Source organism: Papio anubis, chromosome 3, assembly GCF_008728515.1.
Source record: "Papio anubis isolate 15944 chromosome 3, Panubis1.0, whole genome shotgun sequence".
Lineage (NCBI taxonomy): Eukaryota > Metazoa > Chordata > Mammalia > Primates > Cercopithecidae > Papio > Papio anubis.
Window position 1 is genome coordinate 171,847,529 of NC_044978.1, and position 14,106 is coordinate 171,861,634.

The following is a 14,106-nucleotide window of genomic DNA, read 5'->3' on the forward strand; positions in this document are numbered from 1 at the left end:
GCTGGGGCCAGGGGAAGCCCTGGATGGATGAGAGGGAGCCCAGTAGGAGGGAGGCTTGTTACCTGCCCTCCTTATTTCTCCTTTCCCCTTCCTCCTTCTTCCTCTAGTATTATGTTTTCTAGCACATGGAGTCTGTGTGTGCTGGAGGCTTCATCCTCAATGAGGGAGGTCAGAGTTGAGCACTGGCAATTCAGTAAGTGAGTCGTTTGGCAGCCCTGATCAATTTTATTTCACAGAAGCTGTTCCAGAAACCTATGGTGCTTTGGTAATTAGTTGGCTACAAGGACCTTGTGGGAGCAAGGGTCAGGGTGGGGGTGGTGTGCTGTAGAGGTTTAGAACTTGATTCTGGGGAGTCAGACACACTGGCATTCAGACCCTGGCTCTGCTGCCACCAGCCAGGTGAGCTTAGGCTGGTGTAGCAGCCTCTCTGCGTCTCTTATAATAACAGCTCCCAATGCTCAACTTCTGGGCATGTTGTCAGTGCCAAGTAAACATGGCCATCAACACTTCCTGAAACATGCTTAATCTATAGTAGATACTCTGAAAATATCATTTTATTTCTCCTTTCTTTCTTGATAGGAATGATTTTGTACATGATGTCCATGATATGGAAATAACCAACCAAAAAATTGCTATTAACAGATCTTAGAAGGTGTCTTTGATAACAGATGAAACTCGGTTATGTTTATCAAAAAGAGGTTGACAGGTGGCTGGGTGCACTGACTCACACCTGCAAGCCCAGCACTTTGGGAGGCTGAGGCAGGTGTATTGCTTGAGGTCAGGAGTTCGAGACCAGCTTAACCAACATGATGAAACCGCCCCCCCCACTTCTACTAAAAATACAAAAATAGCTGGGCATGGTGGCACGTGCCTGTAGTCCCAGCAACTCTGGAGGCTGAGGCAAGGGAATTGCTTGAACCTGGGGATGGAGGTTGTAGTGAGCTGAGATCTCACCACTGCACTCCAGCCTGGGCAAGAAAGCAAGACTCTGTCTCAAAGTCTAAAACAAACAAACAAACAAAAGAGGTTGACAGATAAAGCTGGCTTTGTTTGTAACTTTTATCAGGAGAACTGTCCCTTCATTTTCTAAATCAAAGTGAAAGAGATAGCGCAGTCTACGAGTAAACATTGAAGCCTTGTGTATTTGTCCTGTGGCCACAGATGATGGTTTTCCTGGAACAGAACGTGCATTGTGGAGTGCACTGGACACATTGTTGAAGCTTGTCCACTTCTGTTTTGTTGAAGGTCTAAACTTCTCCTCTCATCTATCCTCTCCTCCTCCTAGAATTGTTTTCTCCTTTTTCCCCTCCCTTAATAAAAAAAATATATATAATAAATAGCTGTAAGCAACTTATATGTCCAACTATGAATATATATATCTCTCTATATATATCCTATATATATCTCTCTATATATATCCTATATATATCTATATATCCTATATCTCTCTATATATCCTATATATATCTCTATATATCCTATATACATCTCCCTCTATATCCTATATATCTCTCTATATATATCCTATATATATACCTAGAGATGAAAAAAGGTAACAAAAACCACCTATAATTTCAGAAATAACCAGTTAACACTTTGGTTTATATTCTACATCCATCTGGACACAGATATTACTTTTTCATCAAAATGAGTCATATTTGCTCACTTGGTACATGTTTCCCCCTGCCCCCCTTAATATATTCAATCTTATTCTATGTCAAAAGGTACATTTCTATAACATCATTTAAAAGTTTTTTGTATAATAGTTTGTTGACTCTTAATGGGCAGAATCGTACCAATCTTTTTTTCCTCACTATTTTTTCAGTTGAGATAATTCACATACCATAAAATTCACCCCTTTAAAGTGTAGCTTTTAGTGTTTCCACAAAGTTGTGTAGCTTTTAGTGTTCAGTAGCTTTTAGTGTTTCCACAAAGTTGTGTAATTCTGTTACTGAATTTCAGAACATTTCTTATCCATTTGAGGTCACTCCCTATTCCCTGCCTCCTCCAACCCCTAGCTAATGGTAACTAGAGTACTGTTAAGATGCCATGAACTATTGAGTCAGCTCTTCATAGTTGGATATGTAAGTTGCTTACAGCTATTTATTATTTCAAACAATACTATAATGATCAGTCTGTACAACTGTGGTCCAATTAGATTATATTTTTGAGCTGTCAAGGTTAATACACACATGTTGTTTAAATTTGAAAAGGAGTGTTACATTTGGGATCATGTGGTTTGGGGAAAATTGAGAATTAAATCTCTAAATCTGCAGAATGTTAAACATTGGAGCTTTCCCAAGGAAAATACTCAAAAAGACTTAAGCGATAACAAAAGTGGTCATTGCAAAATTGCTTTTGCAAATAACTACCTGTGGAGTTTACCAGATGTTTGAAGTTATGAAATTATACTACTCTGCAGTTTTGCAGTAGAGGTTAATTCCTCACTCCACCCCTTGAGTGACAGTCAAAATTGTGTTTTGTGTCCCTCTGAACAGCATGAGGACCTGGTAGAGAGAGGAGGTGTGAGGTGGAACCAATTCTGTTTATAATTTTTAGGACTGATTTTGAAAGTTTGACTTAAGAAAATAGATCTTAATCTGATATAAAAAATCTGGTAATTACATTTAAAATCCCTGTATACCTTTGCACACACAGACTGTATTTAAACATTCATTCCAATAATAATTATTATAATACTTCACATGAATTGGAGAGTTATGAGACTATGAGGCCCAGGTGTTATGTATGCTAAGTGTTTCATATTCATTATTTCATTCCACAGCCTTGCAAAATCATCTATTAGATTGTTTAAAAAATGGATGTCATAAGTTTACACAAAGTAAATGATGGTCAAGTAACAAGCTACTCGTGGTATCGGTTTGGCATGTCCATTGTTCCTTAGTCATTTATTCCTTCCCAGTGCCTGACTCACTGCCTGCAGTCTGCACCGCCCCATCTCTATCCTTACCTGAGAACCACATGAGAAATGGGCAGGGCTGGGCCTTAGTGGAGAGAGCATGGTTTGAATCTTGGTCCTACCACTTCCATGCCACCTTGGGCAAGTTACTTGGTGACTCTGGCTCAGCTTCCTTATCTGTACAATGAAGATAAGAGTATCTGCTTTAAGCATTTGTGGTGCCAGCTAAATAATTCTATGACATGAAGCTAAGAAGTGTGTAAGCTCTCACTTGCTGTGGCAGGGTTGATCCAGCCTTGAGGTGACAGCACCAAGCCTGTCACCAGAGATAGTTACAGAAGAGATCTCAGTGATCAGCCATCTCCCCCCATCCTTTTACATTTGGGAAACCCGGGGGCTCCAGAGAGGAAGTGACTGTGAAAAATTACATTGCTTGTCAGCAGCAGAATCTTTCTAATGATTCTCTGAAGTGATCTGCTTAGTTCCTGTTTGCGTTCCTCTAAAGCAAAGACTGTAGTGGCTTTATAAGCGTCTGAGAGCTGTGCTCTATTTCTGTACTCTTGCTCCCAGGGTTCCCTTATTTAGTCTTTGCTCTAATACACAGCTCAGGGGTTACTGGACTCCCTTGCATTGTCCCAGCACTGGGATTGACTGTGTGTTTAATCGCCACTGACAACCAGGCACTGTGCCCTCAGTACATTCTAACAAATGCCCTTTGAGAGAAACCAACATAGTCATTTTGCAGATGTGGAAACAGAGGCAGAAATAAGAAGCTGTGCCTAAGGTCACCCAGATACAAAATGAAGAAAACTTAGGAAAATTGCATTGTGATCAAGAGCTCTGACCTTGGCAAGTTTCTTAGCCCATTTGTCTCCTTGCTTTCTGTAAAATGGAGTAATAAGAGTATCTGCCCTAAAAGGAGGTGGTAGGGATTATTAACGCTTGTAAAGTGCTTGGAGGAATGCCTGGCACATAGTATGAGCTCGATAAATGTCAGCCTTAAACACAACAAACAAAACCAAACTGCTTCTAAAGTTTGTGTCCTTTCTGCAACTCCCTGACGCCTCACAAGGAATCAGGGAATTGAATTCCTACTTAGAAACTCGGAGCAAGATTAAAGATTGCAAGGCGTTGGAAAGTGTGGCCTACTTAGAAAGCACACTCACTCACATACACACACACATAGCTACTTTTAATAGCTGGTAAGAGCCAGAGAAAATCCAATTACAGATGAGTCAATCGATTAAAAAAAAAGAGGGCAGAATAAATGAAAGAATGTTGGAGAGACACAGAACCAAATTACAACCGGATAATAGAATTAAGGTCTGTAGAACAAACCGGGAGAAATAACAAAGGGATACAGGCTGGAGACGCTTTCACAGCTTTGTAATGATTTGATTCTTTCTGAACCCCTAGACTCCAAAGAGCGGTTATAGGACCAACGCCCCAAACAAGTGGGTGGATCAGAAACAGCCGGAATTGTGTTTGGCAAATCATAGTTTGTGGAGAAATGAACCACGTGTGGCCTGGGGAAGAAGAGGATTGTGTTTGAGTTAAACAGATGCTCCTAGTTAAGGGTGAGAGTCGCGGGCCCAGATACAAGCCGACTTCGATTAGCAAAGGTATAGCCTTGCTCCAAAATATTGTTTGCTAAGACATTCTTCCTTTGTTTTCAAAGAAACATCTCTCTGTTAAATAGATTACTCTCTTGCGTATACCTAAGCCAAAGCAAAACACATGCACTTTTCATTTTATTTTTCAGGTTGCGGGGACAGCAAGGTGGGGCTGTTAATTTCAGCACCAACCTCTACAGCTGTGTCTATTATTGGTGGGCTCTAGAATAACATCCGTTTCTATGTATTTATGGAAAGGCGTCCTTAACTAGGCCACATAAAAAGCGAGCGCATGTATAAATAAATTAAGGAGGCTGCAAGGCGCGGGCGGCTGCCCCTCTGCTGCGGCCTCGCAGGCCCTGCCGCGCAGCTGTCGCCTTTGTGCCCGGCTTTGCGCGCTCCATTGTGGACGCGATTACCCCGGCCTGGGGCGGCGCGTGCGGGGGCGGGGCGCACCTTCGCCGCCGACGGCTGGGGATTGGCTCCAGGGTCTAGGCTGGGCTACTTCGTGACTCGGGCTGGCCTTGCTGGGCTGCGAGGTTCACGGCCTGTGACTTGGAGGGTGCAGGTGACCTGGCGGCGGTCACTTCCTGGGAGCCAGCTGCAGCTACCCGGGCTCAGGCTGGGCTGGACTGACAGATGGTGACGTTGGGGGTGGGCGTAGGGTGGGGCAGGGGGAGGACAGTACAAAACAAGAATAAGAAAATGACTGGATAGACAAGATTAAACAGGTCAAAGCCGGGGTAGGGAGGATAGGGATGAGGGAAACTTCTTTCAAGGCTTGAGAGCCCAATCCTTTCTTTCCACCTTAGGATGGGTGCCCCTCCTGGGCTCCTCCCTCTGGAACAGGCGTGAAGGATCCGAGTTCTACTTGCAGGTGGAGATTTAAGATAATAAAGGCAGTACTTTTCACTAGAGAAATGGAGCAAAGAGCTTCTATTTGCTTGGCAATCATTTCTGGGTTTTGTAGGAATCTTGTCTCGAAAAGGATCTCGTTGTGGTCCCTGGACCTGCGCCAACAGTTTCTCCAGTTCAAAAAGCAGACTCAGGGCCCGCAGAGCCACCGAGTCAGAACCTGCTGTTTTCTAGGATCTCCTGGAGGTTCCTGGATAGACTCCATTTGAAAAAGCTCTGGTCTGCAGCACTGATTCTTAACCCTGGCAGAAGTTATGAGTTGAATTGTGTTCTTCAAAATGATGTTGAAGAAGTCCTAATCCGCAGAACCTGTGAATGTGACCTTATTTGGAAATAGGGTCTTCACAAATGATCAAGTTAAGATGAGGCTATTAGAATGGATGGACCCAAATCCAACGTGACTGTGTTCATATAAAAAGGGGAAATTGAAGCACTGAGACAGATGTGAACACAGGGAGGATTTAATGTGAAGATGAAGGCAGAGATCAGGGTAATGCATCTTCAAGACAAGGAAAGCCAAAGTCTGATGGGAACCACCAGGTGCTAGGAGTGAGGCGTGGAACAGATTTTCCCTCATGGCCTTCAGAAGGAACCAACCCTAGCTGCACTTTGGTCTCCCACTTCTAACTTCCAGAACTGTAAGACAACATATTTCTGTTGCTTAAACCACCTTGTTTGTGATACTTTGTTACAACAGCACTAGCAAACCAATACACCTGGGTACTCCTAAGAATAACCCAGGTTTCTGAGCTCACATCTGAAATGTTTTCAATCAGAATACCTAGGAGTGGGGCCAATGGAACGGCATTTTCTAAATATCCCTTGGGTGATTCTAAGGTAGTTGGGAGTTTGGGAACTAGTGAGCCTGTCTCCCTTCCTTTGCAGTGTGGTGGAGAAGGAAGAGAGTTAGAGCTGAGGCCGATGATGTAAGATCTGCTCTTACTTCTTGCTGCATGACTGGGTAAGTCATGGCCTCTCTGAGCCTTACAGTGTTCTTCCTAAATCCAGATGCTTGCCTTCACCAGCTACCTGGGAAGCTTCTAGTGATGAGGATTCATCACCTGATGGGGCATCCCAATCTATCATGGAAAGTTTGAACTGCTTAGAGAAATCTTTAAATACAGTCAAAACCTGCTGTGATTATCTCCATGATAAAGATGAGGAAACTGATGCCCTGAGAGATTAAGTAACTTGCCCAAGGCCAAACAGTCAGTATGGGGCTGACTGTGGATTGAATGCAGGCAGCTGTCAGAATCTATCCTCCTGGCCACTTGTAATACCCAGACTGACAAAAGTTTACAAAGGGCTATCACACTGGTGACTCAAACAAGACTCCTGCCAGCCCTGGGAGACAGAGACCCAGCGTCCATTTCTGACCCTCAAACCTGGATTGTGTGGGTGGTGGTATGAGGCTGGAGGAGGCATCCTGTGAACCATCTAGGCCCCCTGGGCATGGAATTTGCCATGTGTGCAATCTAGAACCTGAATGAGTTGGACGGGGATGCCAGGGTATGAATTTGATTCTTGTGTCAGGGCCTGCACCTGACCCCAACTCCCTCAGTAACCTGGGGCAGTTTGTCTTGCTCTGTGGTCCTCAGTGTTCACACCTGTGAGACGGGGCTAATAGAATCCACCTTTCCTACCTTGTAACAGTCTTGAGGGGCTCCAGTGAGATCACAGACAGGAATATGCCTTGTGAGTCACAAATATGATCGTTACTACAGCTTCGCCTGAGAAGAGAACTTAGCTATTTCCATGAAAAGACCTCTCCTCACTAGGGCAACTCTGGCAATTGCTCCTCCTCACCAACCATTTTATTTCTGCTCATTTCTACCAAGCCATTTCCTTCCAGGCTTGGGCAGAAGTGGGGTTTGGAGAAGGGAATCAGTCAGGGGTGAGGTCTTGTAGGAAGCAGTAAGTTCAGTAATATACTGCCCTGCTTTCAGGACACACCCTTTGATCTCCGAAATCAAAGACAATGTGCCCCGCTCCCTTCCAATAGCTTGTACCTGAGCTGCATTTTTGTTTTCTTTTCTTTGTTTTTATTTTAAGCTCCAGGATCCATGTGCAGGACATGCAGATTTGTTACATAGGTAAACATGTGCTATGGTGACTTGCTGTGCATATCAACCCATCACCTAGGTATTAAGCCCCACATGCATTAGCTATTTATTCTGATGCTCTCCCTGCCCCCATACCGCCCCCCACCCAGAGGCCCCAGTGTGTGTTGTTCCCCACTTTGTGTCCATGTGTTCTCATTGTTCAGCTCCCACTTATAAGTGAGAACATGTGGTGTTTGGTTTTCTGTTTCTGCATTAGTTTGTTGAGGATAATGGCTTCCAGCTTCATCCATGTCCCTGTAAAGGACAGGATCTCATTCCTTTTTATGGATGCATAGTATTCCATGGTGTATATGTACCACATTTTCTTTTTTTTATTATTATACTTTAAGTTCTAGGGTACATGTGCGCAACGTGCGGGTTTTGTTACATATGTATACATGTGCCGTGTTGGTGTGCTTCACCCATTAACTCATCATTTGCATTAGGTATTTGAAATACCTGACTTACATTTTATAAGGGTGGGTCTGTCTGTTCCTTCTTTCCCTTAGAAATCTAAATGCCCCTTCATCTCCTCCCCACCTCCATACACCTCCACTAATAGGCAGGGCCTGGTTCACCCATCAGAGTCTAAAATTCCCAGTAGTATTATGATTCCCACCCCCTATTTTCTCATTGATGTTTTTTATTCATTCATTCCTCTGGTATTCCCTTGGTGTTTACTCTGTTCCAGATGCTGTGTGGGTACTAGGAATATCAAGTGGATTAAGATGAGCTGCTTGCTCCAGAAACTTACAAGCAATCTAATGTTAAAGCTGCACATAACTCATATTGGTTCTTAAGGTTGTCTCTGCTTACAGGCCTCATAATAAACCTTCTCCTTTCCCTTGCAGTGTGGTGGAGAAGAAAGAGAGTTGGAGCTGAGGCAGATGGTATAAGATCTGCTCTTACTTCTTGCTGTGTGACCTTGGGTAAGTCATAGCCTCTCTGAGCCTACATATTTATCTGCAAATTTAGATCAGCAATAAAGATATAAGATTCAGTGAGAGTTAACTATGAGCCAGCTGCTAGTCTAAGTGCTTTACTTATGTCAACAGTTAACAACTTTAGGAGATAAATGTTAATGTCTTTATTTTACACATGAAGCAACTGAGACATAGAGAAGTTAATTAATTTATCAGGAATCACAAAACTAATTGCTTGCAGAACAAGAGTCAAGCCTAGGCTATCTGATTCCAGAACCCAGGTCCCTAACCCTTTATATTAACCTGCTTCCATAAGCAGTTTACCTTAGGGGGTCTGTGAACAGTTATAACTACTCTAATGAATGCATGAAGAAGGGGGAGGAGGTAGAAGAGGAGGAGGTGCCAGGAAAAGGAGAAACAATTCCTTCTTTGGCAAAGAAGTCTTACATTTCTTTACCAAAAGGTCTTAACATTTTCTCAAAAAAATTTTTTTTCTTATTTAGTTGCACATATACAACAAGTCTTCTATAATAGGGAAAAATAAGAGGGAGATGTAGAGGAAATAAAAAGGATGAAGTTTTTCCCATTTTAGGAACTTTGGGTAAAAAAACCTTGAGTGTGCAGGTTGTGTACCAGACATTGTGTTGGATACTCTTGTATGAATAATCTATTATCTATCGATTGATTGAGGGATAATATAATCCTACACACTACAGAGGTATTAATATCCCAGTTTTACAGATGAGGATATGGAGGCTTAGAGAGGTGACATGCCTTATTCAGGGATGGTTAGTGGCAGAGCCTGGATTTTACCCAAGAAAATTCTGATTGCCAAGCCAATGTTCTTATATCTCTCTTAGCTCTTGAACAGACAGGAGTTAGCAAATCTCCTGTGTAGTTGAAATTCAGTCTTCTCTCTCCTTCCTTCCTTCATTTATTAGTAATTTTCAGAGCAATTTCTACATACTATTAATCCATGGATAATTCAACAAAAGCAATTCCACAATCCCAGCTTTTAGGGAGATGTGTTTGTATATATATATAAAGTTGTTTATATAAATATGTTTATATATATATATATTTTTTTTCTTTTTTCCTTGTATGAAGGCTTGATAATTCCTATATGGGATAAGCTATTGATCTGAAGGAGCCAAAGAAGGCTCTAGTCTTGGATTGAATACTAAATTTTATGTGATGCTACCAAGCCATGTCTTTTTTTAAAATATACTTTATTTTGTTAGAGGCATTTTAGTTTCACAGCAAATTTGAGAGGAAGGTACAGATATTTCCCATATCTCTCCTACCCCCACAAAACCACAGCTTCCTCAATTATTAGCATCCCTCACCAGAGTGATACATTTGCTACAACTGATGCAGCTACATTGGTGTATCATAATCAGCTAAAGTCCATAGTTTACATTAGGGTTTGTTCATATTTTGGCTTTTAAATCAATAGTTTGTGGGGAACAGGAGGTGTCCGGTTACATGGATAAGTTATTTAGGTGTGATTTCTGAGATTTTGGTGCACCCATCACCCGAGCAGTGTACACTGTACCCCGTGTGTAGTCTCTTATTCCTCAACCTCCTCCTACCCTTCCCCGCAAGTCCCCAGAATTCATTATGTTATTCTTGTGCTTTTGCATCCTCATAGCTTAGGGAGCCATAGTTTTAAATTATTATATAATTTTATCTTCCATAACATACAAGATTTACCCGAGGAATCCCTACTTCAAATAAAAACTCTGGTGCCCGAAGGAGAGGCTTATTCTATCTCTCTCCGCCTCATTTCTGGTTTGTTAGAATCTGGATTTGAGTGCTGCTTCCTGTGCCAAGCCGACTTGATTTGTACAACCCAAAGGTCAGGGCAGGAAAGCCGGGGGAGCTGTTTCTTTCTAACTTCAAGAACTCATGGGACTAGGTACATTAAAAACAGGGTTATTCCCAGTTCTTTTTGTTGCTTAAATAGATTGGCTTTTCAGTAGTATGTTCTGTGCTAGTAGTTCTAAGCTATCACAGGTAACAAAATCATAATTAAAATGATGTGTGTGAAGTTAATGTTGGTGAAAAAATGCATGTAAAGCTGTACAGTGCAAGAATGGCCAAAATCAAAGGCATTTTTTTTTTTCCCTTTTGCAAGGGAGGCATGTATAAATTCAACTAAACTCAAGTAAACATGCTCATAGAAAACCTAAAGCCCAAGATATGTACACTTCCTTAAAAAGGAGGAGGTTAAAGGAAAATGGTACCTATTTAATCCCTATATTGTGCCAGGCAGTTAGACTCTTTCACTGGACTCTCTCCTTTAATCCTCCCAACAACTCTGAAATGAATCTATTATTATAAAGTAGGCATGGAATTATTTGAGATGATGCAAATAAGATACCAAGTCGAGTGCCTGGAACATAGTAATTGTTCAAGAATATGTTGCTTAATGTCCACAGAGATTCAACGACTTGCCTATGATCACACATCTAAGAAGAGGCAGAACAGGGATCCCATGCAGACAGATTTGGTCCCAAGATCACTCATACACTCATGGTGCTACCAAGGCACATTTTTTGCAGGAAAGACAAAAGACAACCTTTGATTTATTATTATTTTTTAAATGACCTGGAATTCTAATTCCCCAGGGCCAGTCTTGTCTCTGGCCTTTTTTGTTAGTTTTTCCCTGATTCTCTACTTATCCACTCTAATTAGTAAGAGACCACCATATAGTCCCCATTTTAGCCCCTTTCCCAGCTCAAAGTCTGAAAAGAAACATGAGAACTCAGAAAACACTAGAAGACATCACTATTACGGGCCTTTCTCAAGTCCCATACTAGTGAGTCCTCCTCTCCATTGTGACTCACATCCCATCACCCTTCCTCCTCCCAGGACAAACAGGGTTATGACTCATTGTGGCTTCTGACAGCCTTAAAAGAACCATGAACTTGTGCCCAACCCTTGAAGGTCAAGGAGTACTATCATTCTTTAAGCCACACCATTGTGAACATACTTTTTCCTTTAGCCAAGGGGAACTCCATGCCTCTGTGGGTTTTTCCCTTTAGACTAATATATTTCTTCTTGGTTCCACCCTGAGAGGACTGTCAGTCAAGGGGGGCATTTTTGGGTTTGAGGTCAGCTTACAAAAGCTGCAGGGCAGAGGCCTTAGGTGAATTCTGGGGATTTACAAAAGAATCAGAGACTGGGGAAGCCAAGTGTTCTGTGAAGTGAAGCTTATCAGGAATAATTCTAGCAAAAGCAGGGACCCCTCAGTGCTATGTCATTACGGGCCTCTGGGCCTGTGGCTTCATGGGCAGGAGATAATTAGCAGACAGCTCATCCTGGAGGAAAGCAGAGAATGAGCTTTGGAACTAGTTCCCCTGCCTCCAGTTTGGCTTCCCTCCAGCTTGCCCCATTATCACGTCATGCTCACGCTAAAGATCTTTAATGCTTCCCTTTCATCTCTATTTAACAAGGGGAAGAATATTTTTATAGCTTAAATGGAAAGGAAACAAGAAACACACCTCTTCTACTATGTCTCCCTGCTTTACCTGAGCAACTGCTCCTGGTTCTCCAAGGCTCAGCTCCGCTGTTGCCTCTTCTGATTTGCCAAGTGGGGCTGGGTGCCTGCTCTGTGCATTTGCTACACACTTTGAACTCCTTCTAGCCCAGCCCTAATGCACTGTACTTTGGTTTTGCATTTAGTCATCTAGCTTCCCAACCATGCCATGAGCTCCTCAATGGACAGGGCCTTGTTAGCTCTAACAGCATAGTAGGCATTCAAAATGGTGGGCACTGTAGCAGGGTAGTTGAGAAACTTATCTGCGTCTCATTTGATGCCACAGAGTTACTGGAAATGAAGGAAAGGCGTTCCTTCCTCTCCTAGCAAAGTTAACAAGTCTATGTTACGGAGATCTGAATTTTCTTTACTCTTCATGAAAGTAGTAGCCTTTTTGAGTTTCAAAGATGGGGGGGAAAAAAAAAAATAGGCAAGCCTCTCCCAAACTCAGTTCTAATCCCACAACATTTTTCTTGCTTGAAGGTACAGACCCATTGAGGTATAGTCTAAAGTAGAGAGGGACTTCTTCAAGATTTGAAGACAGTGGAGGCATAATCAGTGAGTTGGCTGGATCTTCAGGGACTGGGTCAAGGGCATGGTCATGGGAGTGTTCAGTGAGTTGCTCCAGCTGGAAGATGGGTTCCTAGAAGGGGGTGCCTTCATGGGGGCCTGGGAGGGCTGAGTACTGAGTGTGGTGGCCTCAGGAACCCCGTGGCTGAGCTGGTACAGAGGGAAGGGGAGCTACTAGCATAACCACTCATTTTTTGGTGGTCTATGACAACTGAGCAAGGACTTACATATAGCAGTAGCACTAGGGATGGAAAATGAATGCTGAGGCTGTTGTGTCCTTACGATACCACTCTCTGTTTACCATTTTCCTGAGCTGGTAAACTCTAGCATACTTACATGACCCAAATGAAAGAGTCAGATTCCAAAAAAAAAGAAAAAAAAAAGGACTAAAGCTTTCTTGGAGTGCTTTTGCATAGCAAAGAAGCCTTGTGAACAAAGAAAGCAGATCACTAGCCTAGGAAATAAGTCAGCTGGAATGAGAAAGGTTTCAATCCGGTAAGCATATGCCATTGGCCCTCTGTATCTGTGGGTTCCGCATTTGTGGATTCAACCAACTGTGGATCAAAAATATTTGAAAAAATAAAGGATGGTTGTGTCTGTACAAACTTTTTTTTCCCTTGACAGTATTTCCTAAACAATGCAATATAATAACTATTTACATAGAATTTATATTGTATTAATATAAGCAAACTAGTGACTAAAGTATATAGGAGAATGCATAAGTTATGTGCAAATATGATGCCACTTTGTATAGGGAACTTCAGCATCTGTGAATTTTGATATCCACTGGGGATCCTGGAACTAATCAGTTACTGAGGGGTGACTGTGTAGGCTACACTGGCTCTAGGGTAGGAGCCGGGATATCATGACGGACAAGTCATAGACCCCTCTTGGTGCTGCTCCTTTGCAGCCTGTCACGCAGACCAGACGGCTACATTATCAGGACTGCAGTATAATTTTTGATACATTGAGGCAGAGGGAAGCACTCAGGAGGAGAACTTAGCCTGGATTGAGAGAGGAAGAGAGGGATTCCTGGAGTAGATGGCACTTGGACTAATCTTTGAAGGTTAATATAAACTAAGTTTATGATTAAAAAAAAAAAAAAAAAACCAAACCAAGCAAAACAAAACAAAAAACAGTAAGGGTATTTCAAACACCAGAAAGTTAGAGATAGATAGAAAGGTATATGAGCTATCCTGGGGAGTGGGAGAACTGACATGTAATTGGATACTACTGGAAAGTGAAATGCGTGACCTTAATAGTGAGATAAATGATTGGAGAGTTTGATAGGGCCAGAGCCAGATAACTCTAGACTTGATCTCAAAGATGATAGGCAGAGATTAGGAGGTTTTAAGCAGGTCAAATTTCTTCTTTAAAAAGATACATTAATAAAGGCAAAGGTAGGTGTTCCAACAGAGAAATTCTGAAACCTCAGTGATTAAATGCCATGCAAGATTATTTTTCAGTGACATGTATTTCAATTGGTAAGAGCAAAGGGTCTATTCACGGAAGGTATTCAGAG

The 14,106-nt window shown here is 42.2% G+C and overlaps 1 long non-coding RNA gene across 1 annotated transcript; it reads left to right on the forward strand.

The window, feature by feature from the left end:
* Positions 1–5,210: 5,210 nt before the first annotated feature.
* Positions 5,211–12,956, forward strand: LOC110743232. Its single transcript, XR_002521946.2, has 3 exons — positions 5,211–6,086; positions 6,334–6,409; positions 8,402–12,956. It is a non-coding gene; the product is annotated as an uncharacterized LOC110743232 (long non-coding RNA).
* Positions 12,957–14,106: the final 1,150 nt, after the last annotated feature.